Consider the following 18,641-nt stretch of genomic DNA (forward strand, 5'->3'; position numbering starts at 1 on the left):
ACTGAGGTCAGGGTCCTGAGGGTAGGGGAATGCAAGAAAAAAGAGAGAAGAGAAAGTTTGGGAACAGGAGGGTCCCCTGGGCTGATGGCCCAAGTGACGGCTTTATTGTTGCTGTACACAATCTTTTATAACCAGACCCTTATGGGTTAGGTCATTCTAAGAATAAACAGGTTTCACATAATTGCTGCCCACCAAAACATTTAGTTCTGTGTTTCTTGCATTTTCTAGACGGGTCACAAGACCTTGTTGATAAGATTGCTAGCAAAACACAATTCCCATGTTTGTTTCTATCTGACTCGGGGTAGAAAAAGGGAGGTAGCATTACTGCCAACACCTGCAGACCACAGGCTTCAGGAATTAACTTTCTCAGCCTTGACAAGGCTTTCGTATGCCCTTGAGAGTGAGGGAACAGGAGGGGGAACCACCGGGTTGGCTTGAGTCAACAGGGAACGTTGCTCGACCCGGTCTCAGCCTGGCGCCGGTGCCCGGCCTCCCACATGAATGGGAGGGGGGACCACCGGGTTGGCTTGAGTCAACGGGGAACATTGCTCGACCCGGTCTCAGCCTGGCACCGGGGCCTGGCCCCCCACATGTCCCCCTATTGTTTGTAATTGCAACATGTGCATCCTGACCTGGTATGTGGTAAAGGCAGTAAGACCCCATCTCCAGAAATAACACAGCAAGACAAGTATAACAGATATTACAGAAACAATTCCAATAAAGATCCAAAAGGAATGTTGAAGAATATTAAATGGATTAAACCCATTAAGTTGGTGCAGTATGGTTTCAGCGAGATCTCCAGGGTCAGGGAAACTGAGTGAGCTACTTGCAACAGCATTTATCTCTTCTTGTAGCTGTAAGAGGTCTAAGCTAGTATTAGCATCATGCCAAACCCCTTGTAAATGACGACGCACTTGTCCCCATGTCACATTGGTATACTCTAAAGGGGTAACACAGATATGCTTATATGCATCATGACAAATTAAAGAAAGTCTGGTACGCAAAACAGCAAACTGATCACCAAGATACATTAATGCTTCTTGTAGTGCTTCTAATTGGGCTTCCAATTTATGATCTATTCGTTCTTGAGTGGCAAACACCTTGGATACATTATGAGCCAATTCATTTACATGGGATGTCATTTGGGCACTTTCATGTAAGGATATTACAGATACAGTTGCAGAGGCAATTACAGTCACTGCTGCGATGAGTCCAGCAATTAAGAGTCCAAGAAACCGTTTGGTCCTGCGCAGCCGTTTACTGATTTCTAAGGGCAATTGCATCCCATAATTAGGATACCAAGGTCCTGTAACATTTACTGGCAACATCCAATAGGGAGGTTGTAAGACCAGATAAACCTTCATTCCACTTCTAGAGGGTCCATCTACTGGTAGACAATTGGTCAAAACACAAGCAGGACACGTCAGCCGGTATAACTGATGACCATCTTCTTTTACTGGAGTAATAGTTCCATCTCCAACAATCAGATAGTAGGGTGGAGGAACACAGGCACGCAATTGCAGAACTGGAGAAACATAATATTCTGGAAAACTAAAGCTGTCATTAGTATATATTTTATCAAAGGTAGCATATACTTTCCAAAGATCAGAATGAATTCTTCCTTCAGGGGATTGCAAAATGGTTTGTGGGATAATCTTATGGTGTACCTGTACCTCGCTAGGAGGTGGATCCACGACCCTGGGATCAAGAGTCTCATGCTCTACCGACTGAGCTAGCCAGGCCTTTCGGGAATAATCTGTAATGGTATAGTTTATGTCTTTAGGAGTCATCCTCAGTGAAGAGGATTGGGCACATTTACCCCAAGGTGAGTTCCCAGTAAGGCCTTGACCAGCTGAGGGACATGTAGGAAGATTCTGAGGGGTATCACGCGGTCCAAAAAACATCCCTTCTCCTAATAATTCTCTCTTTTGCCAATAAGCGGCAACAGAGCGGGGTACCCATTCAGAAGGACGCTTGCCATTTTGCCACAATGTATAAGTAATAGAGCGCCCTACTGGTTTCGTACCCAAACACCCATAAGCAAGTTTGTACGGCGTAGACTCCCTTTGCAGGCAGATGGGTACTCCTGCAGAGAGTGCCGTCCAATTTATAGAGGCCGACACAGTGGGCAAAAACCCTGCATCTTTCCCTCCCATAAAGGTGAGATTGGTGTATACTTTGGGTGTGGGGTCTCTCCATGTTACAGGTTGTACTGTAGGAGGACCTACCATGTATGCCCAATAGAGGGCAGACTCTCCGGTTGTAGTTAGAATGCATAGGCATGCCAAGAAGACATGTGTGGCCGTTACCTCTCTACCTGAGGCCATCACTACATCAGTGGCCTGGGTCAGCAGGTTCTTTATCTGTCCCCAGGTGGGTGTACTCGCCTTATGACTCCGCCCTTGTCGCTTCTGGGGGGGCTCCGTCGCTGTCAATTTGGCCATTTTTCGGCGCAACCGTAATGTCTCTGAGGAGCCGAAGCGGGACCCAGCGTGGCGCTTCTTCATCCTGTGGAAAAACACAAGCATACCCTCGCCCTTTTCGAAGGACTGGGTCTGGGCCTCGCCAAATGCCTTCCGGCATATCTTTCCATCTAGCCATCAAGAGAGGTTCTTGATTCCTTCCCCAGCGACGCTCTGCGGCAGTCATCCCTGCTTCACTGACATTAAAAAAATTTAAAACATACAACACAAGAGTGAGATGCACATGTGGGGAATACTTTATCTTTCCCTTTAATATCTCCCCTTCTTTAAGTTTTTGCAGATACTGTTTTAGAGTCAGATGAGCTCGCTCAACAATAGCCTGTCCTGTGGAATTATAAGCAATGCCAGTTGTATGCTCAATTCGGAGTTGGCGGCAAAATTCTGCAAAAGATTTAGAAGTATAAACACTACCATTGTCAGTTTTTATTTTATGAGGTTTGCCCACTGCTGCAAAGGCAGAAAATAGGTGATTTTGAACATCAACAAATGCTTCTCCTGAGTGGGCTGAAGCATGTATATAGCCTGAGCAAGTATCTACAGACACATGTATATATTGCAATTTCCCAAAAGGTAAATATTGGGTGACGTCCATTTGCCACAAATCATTGGGCCGAAGACCTCGGGGATTAACGGCATAGACCAGCTGTGGGAAGAATTGCGGACAGATGCTGCATTGTTTAACAATTCGTCTGGCCGCTTCACGAGATATTTTGAATTCTCGTCGAAGGGCTGCCGCATTCTGATGAAAATTATCATGACTCCTTTTGGCTGTTTCCAAAGGAGTGGTAATGGGCAGAACTTGCAATAAATGGGTTGCTGCATCGGCTATCCGATTCCCAGCAACTAGGGGACCAGGCAGGTCGGTGTAAGCTTGAATGTGGGAAATATAAATTGGACTATGCTGTGAATTAAGAAGTTTTTGTATAGCATGAAATAGATGATAAAGTTCTTCATCTGCTGTCAGTATAAAGGCAGTGGGAAGTTGCAACACGGCTTTGACAACATATTGACTGTCAGAATAGACATTTATAGACTCCGGGTAAGTTTTTAGGGCTACCTGTACAGCATAAAGCTCGGCCCTTTGGACAGATTTAGTCGTATAATTTAAAGTGATCAAATTTTTATGTTGAGAAGTGACATAATACACTGCAATTTTACCCTCTTTACTAGCATCCACAAAAAATGGAAGCAGCATCTTCAATCGGCTGACAAACAATAGGATATAGGGCAAAATATCTATAAGACTGAAACCTTGTATTAAAGAATCAGAAGGTAAATGAAATTTAATTTGACCTGTAAAATTAGCCAAGGGAAGTTGCCATTCGATGGACTGAGCAAAAGCAGCGTCCACCAGCTTCTGTGTCAGAAAGGCACATGCAATAAATTCTGGATCGTGTCCAAAGAGCTGAACAGCTCGGGATCTTCCTCTAATGATGAGAAGACAAACCATACATGGTAAAGGATTAATGACATGCAGAGAGTGTAAGGCTAAATGTAGCCATTCAAGTGGGCCATGAGATTGCCACAGAATTGCAAAGGGGATGACCTGAGGTTTTAATATTATTAGATACAAAGGCTGAGAAGGGTCAATTCTAGTGACTTGGGCCTGCTGAATGGCCTGTTCTATATGTCTTATAGCTTCTTTAGCTTCTTGAGTGAGACTTCGCGGGGATGCTGGAGAACTATCTCCTTTTAGAATATTAAACAAAGGCAGTAATTGTTCTGTGGTGACTCCTAGTGTATTTCTAATCCAGTTCATATCTCCTAATAATTTCTGAAAATCATTTAGAGTAGTCAAATGTCCGGTTCTAACTGATACTTTCTGAGGTCGGACAGTTGATTTGGAGATGAGATACCCTAGGTATTCAAAAGGTGCTTCCCTTTGAACTTTCTTAGGGGCAACAATCAAATTATATGCTTTAAGGCATCTTTGAAGAGAAATAAAAGCCTCCTGTAATAATTCCTCAGTTTTAGCAGCCAAAAGTAAGTCATCCATATAATGGATACAATATACATGGGGAAAACTCTGTCTAAAAGGGGCAATTGCTCTGGCCACAAACTCTTGACATAAAGTCGGACTGTTAGCCATGCCTTGCGGTAAGACCTTCCACTGATACCGCTTAGCAGGTTCCTGTAAGTTAGTGGAAGGCAGGGAGAATGCAAAATGTTCTCCGTCACCAGCGGCCAACGGAATGGTAAAAAAACAATCTTTTAAGTCCAAAACTAGTAACTGATATTGTAAAGGAATGGCCGATGGGGAAGGGAGGCCAGGTTGCAAAGCCCCCATGGGCTTCATGACAGCATTAATTGCTCTCAAATCTTGCAGCAACCTCCAGGATCAAGGACCTTTTTAATACAGGTCCAAGTAGACCACAAAGTCCCTGGAACCGCAGCTCCACGAATCTTCATTTGATTTTTAAGTTCCTGACCAACTCGCTGCCAATCCTTTAAATCAACTGTACCCCCGTCTGGAAACCATGGGCAATAATCATGCACTATGTCAAAAAATTCCCTAAGGGCTGACTGAGAAACCTTAATTCCCTTCTCCTTCATAAGAGCCTGCAAGGCAGTTATAAAATATCCCTGTTCCATAGACGTTTCTGTCCCATACTTTTACTCCCGTCGTCTGTGCTGCTGGCACAGTTCCCCTACCTGAATTAGACGCCGCGCGGTCCGCTTTCACTTTCCTCCTTGTTGTCTCAGGTCCCTGTTCGGGCGCCACTTGTCGCGGCCGGCGCGACAAACACCGAGGTCAGGGTCCTGAGGGTAGGGGAATGCAAGAAAAAAAGAGAGAAGAGAAAGTTTGGGAACAGGAGGGTCCCCTGGGCTGATGGCCCAAGTGACGGCTTTATTGTTGCTGTACACAATCTTTTATAACCAGACCCTTATGGGTTAGGTCATTCTAAGAATAAACAGGTTTCACATAATTGCTGCCCACCAAAACATTTATTTCTGTGTTTCTTGCATTTTCTAGACGGGTGACAAGACCTTGTTGATAAGATTGCTAGCAAAACACAATTCCCATGTTTGTTTCTATCTGACTCGGGGTAGAAAAAGGGAGGTAGCATTACTGCCAACACCTGCAGACCACAGGCTTCAGGAATTAACTTTCTCAGCCTTGACAAGGCTTTCGTATGCCCTTGAGAGTGAGGGAACGGGAGGGGGAACCACCGGGTTGGCTTGAGTCAACAGGGAACGTTGCTCGACCCGGTCTCAGCCTGGCGCCGGGGCCCGGCCCCCCACACACTCCCAAGAAATTCAAACCTTCATTTGAGGATCACCAGAGATAAGAGTTCACTGCCTAGAGAGGTAGCCTGACCGCTGGCTCTGTAAGCCATAAAAGCAGACCTGTGCCCATTTTCCATTCTACACTTAGCTTGATGTGGAGTTACCAAAAAAAGTTGTGAATGCTTAGAGTAGATAGTCCTATTATTCTTCAATTATAAGATACTTGAAAAACTCATGTAAGCAAAGATTGCATATGACTAAAGATTTAACTATTCAGGCTAATATGACCAGAGGGTAAAGCGTAAAGTTTTAATGGATTTTGTTTCTATTTGTTTTTATCTTAAAGGGTAATTATTCAAGTAGAGTTTTCTACGATGATTAGAATGGTGATCTGTGATAATATTTATAGAGCTTTGAATCTGGTGACATGCAAGTTTGAGAAATTTAAATATAATTTTATGTGTTAAAAGTGTGCTTAAAGAAGAATCTATTAATACAAAAACAGGCTCGAATGTAAGTTATGCATCTTTGGTTTTGTTTTCATAAGTTTTATAACTGGTTTGTGTGTAGACTTCATATCTGAAAATGAATCCAGTTATGGAGAAAACAAAAGGATCTTTCCTAAACAATATTCTAATATTTTCAGAAAAGTTGCACTGACAATACAAAGAGGTAAAATAATGAAATCTCTCAGATAGATTGTGTGGCACAGGCTCTGATTGCTACTCTCTCAAAGTCAAGCATAGGAAGTTACCAAGGATAATACCTGCTTGGACAGAAGATTAGTAACTTGGACTAAATGCTTTGGAAGGCACTTCCAAATGTTGGATTCCTTGGGAGGAGCTATACGTGCCTCAACACACATAATAACACCTGCTAGTCATGCACATCAAACAACACTAAATTGCTAGTACTTTTGGATAACAAACCTAGGATGTCAGAATCACTAGTTCCAGTTGGAACCAAGAAAGTAAATGATTTCCCTAGGGTAATACTGGAATCCAACGTAGAATTAGAGGAATAAGCTCGGGGTAACTGCAGGAAAGACTGTTTTAATCCTTGCCTTCACACTGGGAGAGATTTATACAAGAGTACAGATGAGGTTTTATCTGTTCAACCATAATGCAGCTTCATGAAGAGTAACTCACAGTAGTTGATTCTTGAAGAGGCAAAGCCTATAAGAGACATATGCCTACTTTCCTTACAGTGGGCTGCTGAAGGTATGCTGAAACTAATATATATATATAGTATACTAATATATTAGTATACATTTATATATGTATATAAAATGTCAATTAAACCACTTATCACTTGTACTTTGCTTTTCTAAATAAGAACCAATTGTATAAACAGGTACACAAAGGGGGTATGTTTTTTCTCTCCTAACAATGAGCACCAGGTTCATGAAGATGCCTTCAGTCTTAAGCACCTGTCTATGCATTCCATCTAGATGGTAAAAGCTAATATTGGTAAATCTGGCCAGGTAAATTTCCATATCTGATAATCAAGAGCACGGGCTTTATTAACTCAGTTATTTAGCATTTTTGGTCACTTTAGTCAGTAGTCAGTAAAGAAATGTTAGTATTATTTTTAAAAATTTTTTACTGTTTATTTATTTTTGAGAGGGAGAGAGACAGAGTGAGAGTGGGGGAGGGGCAGAAAGAGAGTGGGAGACAGAGAATCCGAAGCAGGCTCCAGGCTCTGAGCTGTCAGCACAGAGCCTGACATGGGGCTCGAACCCAGAAGCCATGAGATCATGACCTGAGCTGAAGTCAGACACTTAACTGACTGAGCCACCCAGGCGCCCCTAGAGGAAAGATTTTATACAGCTTTTTATGTTTTAAAAATTACTAGGGGTTCAAAATATGTTACTGAAGGCAGTATCAATTGTGGAATTAAAATTGCTAAAATGGATCATTTATTGCATGCATGTTGAAAGAACCTCTCCCTCTTATCTAGCCAACCCTGAATATCTTTATTTATCCCTTATTTTAAAATGACAAATATAGAGAAGAAACTTTGACAATATTCAATTGAATATTACCTTTTCTTAAATCCAAATGAATTCATTACAACTGAGGGCAAAAATCTGACTTCCTTTTCTTTTCCACTGGAGGCATACCTGAAACATAAATAAGGAAATGCATATTATTTTACTATGTACATAAAATTTTATCTCTCCTTTATTTCACAGTTGAGGCATTGTATTGATTCTCTAGAATTATATATGTAGGTAGGTTGTATTATCTGTAAATTTCACTCCATGGTAGTAGAGTGATAAAAAGATTTGTTATTAAAGTTTGTATATATTGGGTTGAGTAGGATTGAGAACCACTCAACAGATCTGCCTACCAAAGTGAGATGGCAAAACAAAATGTAGAATTTTCAAAGAAAACAATCCTTTGCAATACTTTTTGACACCTCAGTCATTGAAAGAATTCAAAAGTAATCAGAATGTGGCAAGTGGGGGGAATTTGTAAAAAAAAAAAGAGAGAGATGTCTTGGAAAACAGTGTTGAGGCCTCCACCCCCTTCCCCTGGGTTACTAGAGCAGGATGTTGCCTCCACTCTTAGCCCAGTGTAGGAAGCTACTATGAGAGTCCTTAGAAAATTTGAAATGTGTTCCCTGAACTTGGAGACATATGGGCTTTCCTCACAGCTGAGAAAACTAGAGGAGTCAGAGGAAACCATCAGCAGGACAGAGGTGCCTGCATTTTGCTTGATTTGTACTCGAGTGTTTGTGAAGTTAATGGATGCCTTCCCAGGTATAGACACAAGGGAGAGAGACCTAACACAGCACCATATCTTGTTCTATCTTAGCCTGTAATATCACTGAGGAGGACAAGATTCCAGTAGGTGAGGTCTCTGTAGAGTGGACCATGTATCGTATGGTGTCTAAGGGCTAGGGGAGTGGTGGGGAGTTGTAAGCCAAAAGCAATGGATTTGTGCCTGTCAAAGAAGCTCCTCTATAGAACACACAACTATATCTAAGAGAGAGACAGTGAGCCTTAAAGAAGTGGCAGCCTCAGAATGTGAGCTGTCCACTCAGGCAGGTAATATCCTAACCCCTTGATTTCATGTTCCTCTTTTACTCTAATCTGGGGCTTGAGAGTGAGAGAGGAAGTAAGTGGGGACGGAGAACAGAGCAAACCTATACTCCTTCCATAAGACCAATGGGAGTCAACCACAGGCCTCTGCTGGGGGAGGAGGAAGAAGATTCTCACCTTGGAGTGAAGACTGAAGTGTTGATGAATACTCTCACCTTGGAGTGAAGACTGAAGTGTTGAATACATTGGATTGGACCTTCTAATTCTGAATTGAGACTTGTTTTTTCAACTAAAAGTGACTATATGGATCATCTATTATGTAAGGGAAAGAGATTCAATAAGCAATGAGACATAGATTTCACCTAGAGGGAAAGGAAAAATTTCCCCACTGAACATTTTTTAAGGGGACTCGTAGGGCAAAAATGTCTGGTAACTTCTCACAGGTCATATAATAAATTAGGCAAAATCATGCTCCAGGTATAGTCTGCCCCCTGCCCCCTGCTCCTTACCCATATTCTTCTGAAAGGGCTCATATTCACATGCTATCTGTATCTCCTCTCAGAAGATGTCCTTGTATCTGTCATTTACACTACACCTTGGTGAGATTCTATTAACATGCCTGTGCTTTCCATATCTAACTATAAAAGAAAAAGCCTGCCTTCTGTTGAAGAATTTTTAGTCTCCTTTTCAGGAAGTAGAAGAGCTGTTTGAAAGTTGATTTATTCTAGCAACATGCGGACATTGCCTTAACAATAAAAAATTATATTATGTTGTAAAGGAACAACAGCACCCCTTTACTCTTGGTGCTCTGGTATAATCCTGCTTCCCCTCTGACACCAGATGTGTGGGTTTTCCACACATCAAGCAATTCTGTGATACAAGCTGTGAGTCCTACGATTTAACTCAATTCTGACACTACCTACCTGCAGATAACATCAGATCCTACAGGTGAAGGCCTCAGTCCCACAAGACTGCCTCCCACCCCCCACCCACATACTTAAGACATTGGTTCCAAGTACAGATTTTTACCCATGCTTCTGATCCATTGGCTACAAATTGGAGTTCCCACAACCCCTTTTTGGGGTTCAATTAATTTGGTAGAGTGACTCACAGAACTTGGGGAAACAGTTCACTTAACTAGATTACTGTTTATTATAAAAGGGTATAATCAAGGAATAGCCAAATGGAAGTGATACTTAGGGCAAGGTACAAGGAAAGGGACATGTGCCGCTCTCCCTGCATGTCTGTGTTCACCAACCTGGAAGCTCTCCAAGTTCTGTCCTTTTGGGGTTTTATGTAGGCTTTATTACCTAGGTATGATTGATTAAATCATCAGCCATTGGTGATCTTAACTCCCTCTCCAGCTCCTCTCCCCTTCCCAGAGGTGGGGGATGTTGGAAGGGTTGCTTCAAGTTCCAATCTTCTAACCAAGGCTGGTTCCCCTTGCAACCAAACCACCATTCTTGGGTTACTTAGGGACTTTCCAGAAGTCACCTCATTAACATAAACTCATGTGTGGGTTGAAAGGGGCTTATGGGTAAGAAAAGACACCTGTATCCCTCTAGTCACTTAGGAAATCCCAAGGGTTTTAGGAGCTTTGTGACAGGAGTGGGAGGAAGACCATATATATATTTCTTATTATAAACCACAATATCACATCTATCCTTGACTATTAATGTATGTTTTGGATATTTCAAAGTATTAGAAATTTATTTTTCCAAATAAAATTTAAATTTTATTTTAATAAAAGCTAATATAAATATTTAATAAATCTAAAATTTATTTTATTTTATTAAAATCTAATATAAATATTTAATAAATCTAAAATTTATTTTATTTTATTTTTAGAAAGAGAGAGAGAGTGCAAGCAGGAGAGAGGGACAGAGGAGAGAGAGAGAGAATCCCAGTAGGCTTCTCGCTCAGTGTGAAGTCTGAAGTGGGGCTTGATCCCACGACCATGGGATCATGACCTGAGCCAAAATCAAGAGTTGGTTGCTCAACCAACTGAGCCACTGAGGTGTCCCTGGAAGGGAATACCTTTAAGGAATTATTCATAATGTGTTAATAATATGTCTGAGGCAATAAAGAAGCGATCTAGCCATGCAATGGGTTTGAACTCCTTTATCTGTTGAAGAGAGCATGGTCAAGTACATCATGGTCTAGTATTAATATGCTTGCCATTTAAAATAGTTAAAAGAATTTGTTTATAATTTAAATTATGACCACCCATTAACTTAAGAAAGCATGATGTCAATCCAAATGAAATGGTAAACTGAGGCAAAATTAAATTATCAGAAAGTAAGTTTATTTTAGAATGGCAGAGGAATTGCAATTCAGGAAACATGCTGGAGTAGGCTACAGGTGAGTCTATTGAGCATTTGGGGTGGGCTGTATTTATAGGCAAGGAGTGCAACAGAAGGGGAAGTACAGCCAGAGTCCATGCAGTAAGTTCATTGGCTTAAGAGTGGAGAGAGATTCTTGGTGGATGTTCATTGGTCAGGAGGTAGGTCTTAGTCTTCTGTAAATCAGGCATTCAATGGAAATCAGTCTTTCATATCTAAAGTTCTATTCTTTTGAGGTGCATGCATTAGATAGATTCTTCATTTCATATCCTCCAGTTTTATTTTAGGTTGACATCCTTTCACAATGAAATATTCAGTCTTTAAAAACCTGCAAGTCTCAGTAATGAATCACCCTAGAAACATGTAGTATTAAAAATTAAGCATCCTGTACATGGCAGCTAAGTCCATTAAAAAAGAAAGGATGATTTTATTTTTATTTATTTTTTTTATTAAAAAAAATTTTTTTAGTGTTTATTTTTAAGACAGAGAGAGACAGAGCACAGCGGGGAAGGGGCAGAGAGAGAGACACACACACAGAATCCGAAGCAGGCTCCAGGCTCTGAGCTGTCAGCACAGAGCCTGATGTGGGGCTTGAACTCACGAACCTGTGAGATCAAGACCTGAGCTGAAGTCAGATGCTTAACTGACTGAGCCACCCAGGCACCCCAGAAAATATACTTTTTTAAATGTAAACATATTATATTTATATATATATATATATATATATATATATATATATATATATATATAACATCTACATCTACATACACACACACACACACATATATATATATATATATATATATATATATATATATATGATAAATACATGTTATCTGTATGAAAAAGTTTAAGCTTTGAGAGTTTAAGCTGGATTACTGAATGCAAATATATTCCTTCCATACTAGTTACCATATAGACAGTCATATCAGTAGTTTAAATTAAATTATGGACTTTAGGTTAAACATGGAATATTCAACACCATGTAACAACCCACTACACTGACCAAGAAGGAATAACAACCTACAAGGACATCAGCAGATAAACGTTTGCAGCAAGCTTTCATAAGATGGAAAGTTGGAGGGTAAGTAGTAGCTCCTTTACAGAGCAGGCAAAACTGAAACCTAAGTATCCACAGAGGGACGAGCCAACATGAAAGGCACCAGTTATCTAATTTATGACCTCTTTGAATAATATATAAATAATGTCAGCAAATTGGTTAATTAGTTATGTTTGGATTTTTGTTGTCTAGAGAATTTGAGTGCTTACTATGTGCCAGGTACACTGTTAGGAATTACATATATCATATGGGCAAGTCACTTAATATCTCTGGGTCTCTGCGTTCTAAACTATAAAATGAAGAGGTAAGATTGGACAATTTTGGTCTTTGGACATTGTGATACATTTTATTACTGTTCTTACTTATTTGCTGCTCTTTTGTACTGGTCCATCCATCCTTTCAGGGCTCCTACTTTGGAATCTTCTCTTAACCTTCCTCTGTCTGACCTACTTCCTGTTGAGAGGAATACTATTTCAGACTCTGATGACAGACTTGGACATATGAATTTCTCTGGCTATAGAAATGTGAGCGGAATGTATGCATCAGCATTTTAGAGATGCTTCACTCAGATCCTCCTTCAAAAGGAAGGACTTACTGTCCAGGTGGGAAGTGCACTTGGCAGATAGCCTCTAGCTGTTAGGTTCTTTAAGATCCACCTTAGCTGCAGACAGCTACCTCTCCTGGGATCATGACCTTCCCAGGACAGCCTGCATCTGGTAACTGAGTGAGTGGGGAGTATAAAGACCAAACAATATTTGCCTCATATGAAATACTCTGATGGGCAGTGTTTGCTCCAGAGCTCCTCTCAGGGTCGGCAAAAGCTTTAACCCTGCTTCACAGTTTGCTTCTAGTTCTGACCAATCTGCTTCTCCCACTTTCTTCATAGGTGTTGACTTCAGATCACATCATGCCCCCAGATTCCATTTTCGCATCTGCTTTTGAAGATCCCAACCTGTGACTTATGGCATGTCTGATGTGCAGTTTTGAAAGTCTTCAGGTGGCTTGTCTATTGTTCTTTCCCTCCCCTACTAGAATAGCATGTCCTGAACAAGGGGTACTCCTTTAGCTTGAGTCCCAGAATGAAGACAACAGGGAGCATACAGCTGTTGCACCAGCAAAGGGCCTTTAACATGAGCATAAAATGAAAGAGTTGTTGAAAGAGTTCTTGTTATAGAGTGTTTATTAGTGTAGAAAGATTGAATGAAAGCTGATTGATAATAATATAGGAGTAAATAATAACAAGTAATGAAAACATTAACTGACTCCCCTAAATTTAATAGCAATGTACACATATATAAGATTGTCCATATGGCCAAATCTTCATAAAGATGAAGAAGTAAACTTTTTTTTAAATGGTTTATTTATTTTTGAGAGAGAGAGAGACAGAGTGTAAGTGGGGGAGGGCACAGAGAGAGGGAGACACAAAATCTGAAGCAGGCTCCAGGCTCTGAGCTGTCAGCACAGAGACTGATGCAGGGCTCGAACCCACAAACTGTAAGATCATGACCTGAGCTGAAGTCAGACACTTAACTGAGTGACCCCCGAAGCACACTTTTCTTAAAATATTGCTTCCAGAATTAAAAGTAATGTTCCAATATAACATGGTTAAATTAATCTCCATGCTGTGTTGGATTTTAAGGAACTGATTAAAGTTTTGTCGTACAGAACATGGTCTCACAGTTGGAAACGGCTAGCTGAAGAAGTGTGTCCATATCCAGGCATAAATACTATTAAGTTTCTACTGTTCTATGTGTGGTGTCTGGCGTGCCATAAAAAAGTTGAGGCACACAAAAGCCAAGAAATCACAACTCATATCCAAGAGACAGCAGACTCGGACTCAGAAAGGACCCAAAGGTTGAAACTGGTAAGACAGGAATAAACTCTTCCTGGTAAAATAAACAATAATTGGTGAAAGAAACTCCTAAAGATAATAATACCATCACTAGGTGTGAGATAACTTCGGGTGGTCATTAAAGTTTTCTATTTACTTTGACTGATATAGCAAACAATAGTGTCTGTAACTTGGGGGCACAGAAATGTTTAAATTCTTTAGCCTAAGTATTTATTGAAAATTGAAGAGACTTGGTTTTCCTTTGGACAAGCAGAGAGGAATTTACACTGTTGTTTTAATTTCATGTAATAATGGATTAATGCCATAGGTGACTTGAAACAATCTATATCTGTGTTAGTTTGCCAGGGCTACCATAACAAAGTATCACAGACTGGATGCCTTAAACAACAGAAGTCTATTGGCTTACAATTCTGGAGGGTAGAAGTCTGAGATCAAGGTTTTCACAGGGTTGGTTTCTTCTGAAGCCTCTCTTTGGCTTGTAGATGTCCATTTTCTCCTCCCTGTGTCTTCACAGGGTCTACTTTGTCTGTGTCTTAATCTCCCCTTCTTATAAGGACCTCTTCTTATAAGGACTTCTTAGAAGTCATATTGGATTTGGATTGGGCTGACCTTAATGACTTCATTATAACCTCTTTGAAGACCATATCCCAAGTGCCTCTATGTTTCTGAAGTAGTGAGGCTTAGGACTTCAACATATGAATTTCGAGGGGACACAATTCAGCTCCTGATAATATTTAAACTAAAAGAAAATACAACTCACTAAGGTAGACTTAGGGAATTGTTGGAACTTGTTTACTTGGGTAAAGCTGAGAAATCTAGGGTTATGTTCCCAGAGTGCCTTCTAGTCGCTTTTATAGTACTTTTAGTTTTTCTTGTTTGTTTCACTGTCATCCATGTCTATTAGCCAAAACCTTAAATGTTTCGATGCAGCTACTGTTTTAATGGATGATTCAAAGATAAAACAAAGAGAAATCGAATTGATTCACCTTCAAAGGGAAAACCACATCTCTACAAACAAAACGTTATTTTTAAGGTGCATCAATAACAGTGATGAAAATCTGGACAATCCTTGATGGTTTCTTTGGCAACTGTGGCCAAGAGAAAGGACTGAGAGGATGGTTTAAGAATAATAGTTCCCATGCTCCTAGTAAAAGACTAATTGTTTTTTAGCCATGGTAACAAATAACTACCAGAACGGGTTTTAAACCTGTCAATGACAACTCACTTCAATGAATGTAATTCTTGAGGCCAGCCAACTAGTGACAGCCCCTTATTTCTGAAAGTCAGCCCAACTCATTTCAGTGAACATGTTTTGCAGACCAAACTATTATCAACAGTCTGACCCATATAGCCATGCTTCCACAGCTAATATCAACCTGCTTTTGCTTCTGTAAATCTGCCAGTTCATGAATTCCATGCTTCTTGAATGTTCTATGCAACAGCAGTAGTCTATTCTGCTTGGGGAGTTTGTGCATAGGTGGCATAACTCTCTCCAAGCAACAAATTTAGCTTTGTGGTTTTGTTTCAGGCTATGAATAGTGGTATCATCCTTTGTCTTTTGTTATCACCTGAATCTCATTTGCCACTGAAATGCAGAATAGTATAGCAATAATGAACCTGGACTCCAGGCTGATTTGGCTATGTCCTGATTTTTTCATTTGTGTAATCGGGAGAATGAATAGCCACTTTCTCACAGGGTTAAATTAAATATATGAATCACTTAAAAATCATGTAGAACTTATAAAAAGCTATAAGGTAAGTATTTAATAAATGCCTTACAAATATTAGCTAATATTACTATATCTTGTTTTTATAAATACCTAGCATAAGTTCAAAGTTACAAGGAGGTAAAAGAGCTTCACCATTCTTTTATAATTCAAGGCTTGGCTTACATTTGTTAACAATAATATTTTTAAAGTATAGCCTTAATTCTTTTAAAACTTGGAGGATTGTGCTTGTGTATGTGTATGTATGTGTATGTATATGTATATGTATATGTATATGTATATGTATATATACACATACATACATACATACTGGTATCTCTGACAATTTTGACACCATTTCCATTGAGGAATAGCTTGACTACATTCATAGGAGAGCAAAGATCTATTTAATACAGTACATACAACAATTTAGTAGTATTAATAACTAGTTGGGTGTCTATTGCTAAGAGCTAGTATACTGAGTTCTATATTTCAATTTTTTTACTAAGAATATTACATGCATTATATTTTATTCATTAACTCATTTATTTGGTCATTTAACATTTAACAAAAATTTATTATGTGCCTACTTTATGCCAGGCAGTGTTCTAGGGCTAGAAACAAAATGATGAGCTGTTGTGTTAAATCTGTGTTCTTTTTGAAAACAGAAATGTCATGATATAATTTGTATTATTTATTATTTATCTTTATGTGTGTTTATATTTCTGTTTATATTATATTAAGGTTACATGATGAAAAATGATTTGGATATTGCCTTTGTTACCTAGATTCAATTGTTATCCTTGAATTGACTTGTTATGATAACATTGGAAATACAAACAGAGGTAGGCAAGTTTTTGGACATCAGGCCAGTGGTCAGGATTTCCAGAGGCAGTAAGTCACAGACACTATGCACTTTGCTGTTTTAGTTCAAATACCCATAAGGACCAATAAGTAAAATTCATCTAAGATATCTTTTGGCAAATAACTGAATTGGCTCTATTCTAATCTGCTTGATTCTTCTTGTATTCACTTTTATATTTGCTGTATTTGGGTGTTAATTAACATTTGTCAGTTATTAATTTTAGAGTTATATGGAAAAGTTAATACTCATACATTTTTTATATCTTTAGACATAGCTGTAATATATATACACATTAACTGACAAAAATAGCGTAAACACCATAGTAACTGTAGCATGTTTTATGTAAGCCGTGTGTGTATTATACACACACACACTTTATTTATGAACTATTTGAGATAAATCACAGGTTAAATTATACATTATGACTCTTTAGGATGTGAATTTTTAACATGATTATGGTATAGTTATAACTTCATAAATTTACATTGATAATTTACCATTTGCTTAGTACTTTTACCACTTTTTAAATTTTTAATTTTTTTTTGCATATTTTTGTTTGCATATTTAAAATATTCTTTTCATTGTTGTATTTTTAAAAATTTAAATCCAAGTTAGTTAACATATAGTGTAGTAATGGTTACAGGAGTAGAATTTAGTAATTCATCACTTACATATAACATCCAGGGCTCATCCCAACAAATGCCCTCCTTAATGCCCATTACCCATTTAGCCCATCCCCCCTCACCTCCCTACATCAACCCTCAGTTTGTTCTCTGTATTTAAAATAATTTTTATTTTATTTATTCATTTTTTAAATTATTTTTTAATGTTTATTTTGAGAGAGAGAGAGAGAGAGCAAGAGGAGGGCAGAGAGAGAGGGAGACACAGAATCTGAAGCAGGCTCCAGACTCTGAGCTGTCCTCACAGAGCCCAATGTGGGGCCGAACCCACAAACCGCGAGATCATGACCTGAAGTCAGATGCTTAACCGACTAAGTCACCCAGGTGCCCCCAAATAATGTTTAAACAGACAACTTTCTCACCATGCTAAGTAACCATCATAAACCCTACACTCAAGTAGTACATAGTAACGTATAAATAAGAGTTGGCTAGATCCAATAAGAAACACAGACATCTGATATTGGAAGGGATCTAAAACATAGAAAAACACTTGCTAATTGAAGAACAAAATCATTTCAGTTTACTCATTTCATGTCAACATGAACTATGTACCTGCCTTTTTTTTTCTTTTCCTTTTCTTCTACCCTATGATGAGAGTGAAAATAATAGCCTCCAAACAAGGGGACTAAGGCTCTCCCTTTACTTGTGTTGAATAATGTGCAGAGATTGAATAAAACACCATAGCAGATGCAGTGCCAGCTGTTCAGAGATAAGTGCTCAGGGACTTGCTCCAGTCCAAACCTGAACTTTGAGGACAAATATCAGGAAATACTTTTTGTAAGTCAAGATTTTGGGTGAGCTGAGAAGATTAAATATTGTGTGATTTGGTAAATCTTGTATCTAAATAGTTGTTTATTATGAAAGAAAACTCTAATTTATTGTTTCTAATTTAATATGTGGCTGTTTTAATAATGGGCATATTTTGGTAATAATACCCAAGAGCTGAAAATCATTAGCAAAATTAAATTGAATCAAGCAGGAAATTATCTTTTCTTTTTCAAGTAAAATGCAGTTTAGTTCTATCCTTAAGCTTGAGGAACATCCTGTCTGTCTCAGACCATTACTGCTGCCCTCCTCAGAACCAGCCAAACAAGCACAACTTGACCAAATCCCTCCCCTACCCCACCTCCAGTAATGGAATTCATAATAAAATACACTGCAGCTATATGCAAGTCAGATCAGGGTATTTCTCCAGAATATGTCCTCTCCACAGACCTTTGTTCTAATCTATTCTTTTACATATCTCTGGTTTTTATCCTATTGTCTTCATGCCTAGATTTTCTCTTTCTGTATATCTTTTCAACCGAATAGTCTTTTTAGACAGCCCACCCCACTCCTCTACTGAAGCCTTGAGGCAAATGATGTTCCACATCCAAACC

At 39.3% G+C, this 18,641-nt stretch overlaps 1 protein-coding gene across 11 annotated transcripts in view; it reads left to right on the forward strand.

Moving 5' to 3' along the window:
• MAPK10 (mitogen-activated protein kinase 10) overlaps positions 1 to 18,641 on the forward strand; it is a 580,375-nt gene that overhangs the window by 194,989 nt on the left and 366,745 nt on the right. Inside the window, exon 1 of one of the 11 annotated variants that reach the window (XR_006201840.1) lies at positions 13,066 to 13,156. The exons of the other annotated variants lie outside the window; for them this stretch is intronic. The gene's annotated coding sequence lies outside the window, so the exon portion shown is untranslated. Of the gene's footprint in view, positions 1 to 13,065; positions 13,157 to 18,641 lie in introns of those variants that run through there. 11 annotated transcript variants of the gene reach the window in all.

The sequence above is a fragment of the Panthera leo genome, chromosome B1, assembly GCF_018350215.1.
Source record: "Panthera leo isolate Ple1 chromosome B1, P.leo_Ple1_pat1.1, whole genome shotgun sequence".
NCBI classification, from domain to species: domain Eukaryota; kingdom Metazoa; phylum Chordata; class Mammalia; order Carnivora; family Felidae; genus Panthera; species Panthera leo.